This window comes from Otolemur garnettii, unplaced genomic scaffold (genome assembly GCF_000181295.1).
Source record: "Otolemur garnettii isolate 467f Iridium unplaced genomic scaffold, OtoGar3 scaffold00085, whole genome shotgun sequence".
Taxonomy (NCBI): domain Eukaryota; kingdom Metazoa; phylum Chordata; class Mammalia; order Primates; family Galagidae; genus Otolemur; species Otolemur garnettii.
In genome coordinates this window covers 7,519,769-7,524,048 of record NW_003852480.1, presented here as the reverse complement: position 1 = coordinate 7,524,048, position 4,280 = coordinate 7,519,769, and the positions used below count along the sequence as shown (strand labels likewise).

Here is a 4,280-nt window from a genome sequence, read left to right as displayed (position 1 = left end):
TTTAATGTGCTAATCTAGTAATGAACGTGGATAGCATTGTTAACTGAATTGGCACTTATTTCTCATTGAGATTGGATACCTCTTTACACATGACTTTGGGTCTGTATAACTCCTCTGTGAACTACCTGTCTGTGTATTTTGTTCATTTTTCTATATAATCAATCAACTTTTCTGTCTTGATTTGGTAAAGATCTTTGAATACTAGAGAAATTGCTATTTGGCCATCATATGTGTTATGAAATAGGGCATTATATATGGCTTTGAGTTTTGTCTGGAATAATGTTGGTATGTAAGTTTGTGTGTTTCTTTTTTATAAATAAGAAGTTTTGTTTTTAAATGACCCTTATCTGTCTTTTCTTGTATTAATTTTTATGTCATAATAAGTAAGGAATTCCCTTCCACAATAGTATAAATATATTGAATTCTATTTTTTTCTCATACTTTTGTGGTTTGTTTTATCGTATTTCAATCTTTCATCTACTGAAACTTAGAGTAAACAGCAAGATAAGGAATTAGCTTTACATTCTCCCAAATGACCAGTCATTTTTTTTCCCACACCATTTATTTAATGACCTAACTTTTCCCACTGATTTTAAATGCAACTTTGTCTGTAGTAAGGGATAGTAAGATAGATTTTTAGACTCTCAATTCTGTCGTAATGATGTGTCTCACTTTGTGCCACACACATCTTGTATTAATTTCTGAACTCACACTATGTTTTTATATCTGGTAAAAGTACTCTAACTTTTGAAACTATTTGGCTTTATTAAAGACTTTTTTTGCATATTTCCCCCATTTCACTTGTTTAGGTTGATCTTGAAATAATTTTATTATATTTAAAAAATAAGACAGTTGGGATGATAGTGCACAAATTATTCCTTTTCTCCTTTTCTCCATCCTTACTGCATTCTGGATCTACTGAATCCTAATTTCATTCCCTGCTCATCACCAGTCCTGGACCTTCCTGTCCTCAGCTGCCAAAGGGAGTTTTCTAGTGTCCAAATTCGATGCTTTCCATTTACTGCTAAACATTTTCAGTAAATTCCCATTCTTTTGAGGATGGGATCCAAACTTGGCAAAATTAACAATCAGAACCTCCCTCTGGTTCTTCATCCCGCCTTTTTAGCGTTTCCTATCTCACTCACCAACTTCCCTTCAGTCGTTACAAAACTTTCTCTGTTTCTCAGACCAGGACACATTTCTACTTTGTGCCCTTGTACACTCTTTTCCCTGTATGGATTGCTGTCCCTCACTTGACTCACCCTTGCCCTGTCTAGGTGTCACCTTGTCTGGGACACACATTCAAGTCCTGCTCCACTCTGTGCTAGGTGCCCTTTCTTCATCAGAGCTCCCATTATTGGACTCTATCAGGATATACTAGATTCTTTTTTTAAAATTACTCTTCATTCTTATCCCTCCTCCACACAGTAAGATGCCTGTTTGTGTTGCCATGTGTTTCTTTATTCCCAGAACTCAGCTGTAGTATCTATTATGCAATAGACATTTCCTTTCTGATCATGGAGGAAATGAATTGAAAGTGAAACAAGCTAGGGTTAATTTTATTTCAGTCGGGTCCCGGAACAAGAGTCAGCTGGCCAAATTTGCCAGCCTTAATTTAGATGCTGTCTGAATTGGTGCAGGTCAGTTTTCTAGGAAGGGATCCCAAGAAGAATAACTATGCCTGAGAACAACTATGCAAAGGAAATTTTAATAAAGGCTTAATAAGCTGATGGAACCTGGGCTTCCATCTAGCTTGGGACCTTTTGAGAAACTCTGGAAGTTTCTCGGAACTGCCCCTCTGAATATGGAGAAGCCACATGGAACTAGAAAAGACATAGGACAGAGAAGCAGAGGCAGGAGCACTGAGGTGGGAGGCACTCAGCCTTCAGGTGAACCAGAAGGGAGCTAAGGGTACAGGAATAGCACCTGATACAGTAGCCAACCCGAAAACTGAATGTGTACAAACAAATTGGACAGGAACTGTTTGAACATTCTTTATGAGCAACAAAGAATGTTTTCTACTCTTTCAAAATACCTCAGGACTGCAGACATAAATGCTACTTGATTCAGTGTCATGGTGGACTGAAAAATCCTCCAAAGGAAAGCTGTCTGTTTCTAATATTCTGTGTTGCTATTAGAGATAAATCACTTTCCTATGGTAAAGCATGCATGTGTTCAGACCTGTGAGACTGCACATTTTTTATTATGATTATGTGTATTTCAACATCTCTGCTTGTACAGCTTCAGAGCCATAGGTAGATAGTCATTTCTGATGCTCCTCATAATGTGGTTCACATTTATCATCAGTGATTTGAGGAAATTTTGGTGACTCTATTGAGTTTTTAAGAGGGTGCAGACATTTCACTGACGATGTTTACTCAGTACCTGCTCTGTGCAGAGTTCCCTACTGGTCTGTACGGAGGTGCATGGACTAAGAGGCGGCCAGTCTACTGCAGCATTACAGACTGCGTAGAGAACAGAGATTCATATTTTACAAAACTTAGATGTATAGCTGTTCAAATGATAGGGAAATGAAGTTAACCTAAAATTAGAAACTTAAAAGAAGTGAAAGGTTTTTTTTTTTTAAAGAGCTGAAGTCTCACTCTGTCACCTGGGCTAGAGTGCACTGGCACGATCATAGCTCACTGCTGCCTCAAACTCCTGACTAGCACGAGATATTATCTCATTGAGGCCTTGGCTTGCATTTCCTTACAGTTAGTGATGTTGAACATTTTTTCATAATCTTGTTAGTCATTTATAAGTCTTCTTTTGAGAAATGCCTATTCAGATTCTTTGCCTATTTTTTAATCAGATTATTAGTTGTTTTGTTGTTGAGTTGTTTGGGTTTCTTGTATATTCTAATGCTTGATTAGACGTATAGTTCACTACACATGTATTTTCTCCCATTTGAAAGGCTGTCTCTTCACTCTGTTTCTTATTTCCTTTGCTGTACAGAGCCTTTTAGTTTAATATAGTCTTATTTGTCTATTTTTATTTTTATTGTCTGTGCTTTTGAAGTATCACTCATAAAATCTTTTCTGGACCAATGCCCTAAAGCATATCCCTTATATTTTATCTAGAAATTTTATAGTTTTTGGTCTCATAGTTGCATCTTTAATCCATTGGGAGCTAATTTTTGTAGATGGTGAGAGAGGGGCTTCGTTTTGTTTTTCTGCATATGGGTATCCAGTCTTCTCAGTATGAATTATTGAAAGGCATGTTCTTTTTCTCATGTATGTTTTTGGTGTATTTGTTGAGAATCAGTTGGTGGTAAAATCATGGATTTGTTTCTGGGTTCTCTATTCTGTTCTACTGATCTCTGTGTTCTGCTTTTATACCAGTGCCATGCTGTTTGATTATGTACAGCCCTGTAGTGTATTGCAAAGTCAGGTAGTATGATGCCTCCTACTTTGTTCTTTTTGCCTAGTATGACTTTGAAGTTCAGGGTCTTTTTTTTTATTTATTTTAATCCATTAAGCCAGTTTATATCTCGTAATTGGGAAATATAAACCATTTACATTTAAGATTGTTATTGATAAAGACTCACTCTGTCATTTTGTTAATTGTTTTCTAGGAAGTTTTGCATATCCTTTCTTACTTTTTTTGCTTATCTTTGTGATTTGATGATTTTCTACAGTGACAACATTTGAATTAATTCTCTTTCCCATTTGGGTGTCTGCTCTGCCAGTGAGTTTTATACTTTCATGTGTTGTCTTGATGGTAGCAATTGTCTTTTTGCTTCCAGATTTAGGACCCTCTTACGTATTTCTTCTAGGATCAGTCTAGTGGTGATGCTTTTTCTCAGTTATTGCTTGTCTGTGAAAGACTTTATTTCGCCTTTATTTCCAAAGGATAGATTTGCTGGCTATGATATTCTTGGCTAATTTTTTTTCTTTCATCACTTTGAGTATATCATTTCATTCTTTCCTGGCCCATAAAGGTTCTGTGGAGAATTATGCTGTTAGTCTGATGGAGATTCCCCTACTTGTGACTTAATACTTTCCTTTACTGTTTTTAGAATTTTCTCTTTCTCTTTAACTTTTAATAGTTAATCTCTTATGTGCCTAGGAGATAAAATTTGGGGGTTGAATGTACTTGAGATTCTTTGTACTTCTTGTATCTGGATGTCTTTATGTCTCCCAGGATTTGAAATATTTTCAGCTGTTATGTCATTAAATGGATTTTCTATAGCTTTTCCCATATCTTCTCATTCTGGAACTCCCAAATGCAAATATTGGTAAGAATTCAATGAATGAAATTAAAAATGTAATTAAGCCCTT

The 4,280-nt window shown here is 36.0% G+C and overlaps 1 protein-coding gene across 1 annotated transcript in view; it reads left to right on the top strand.

Annotated features, from left to right (window-relative positions):
- LOC100944423 (E3 ubiquitin-protein ligase MARCH1) overlaps positions 1-4,280 on the top strand; it is an 851,823-nt gene that overhangs the window by 751,877 nt on the left and 95,666 nt on the right. The gene's annotated exons all lie outside the window — the stretch shown is intronic.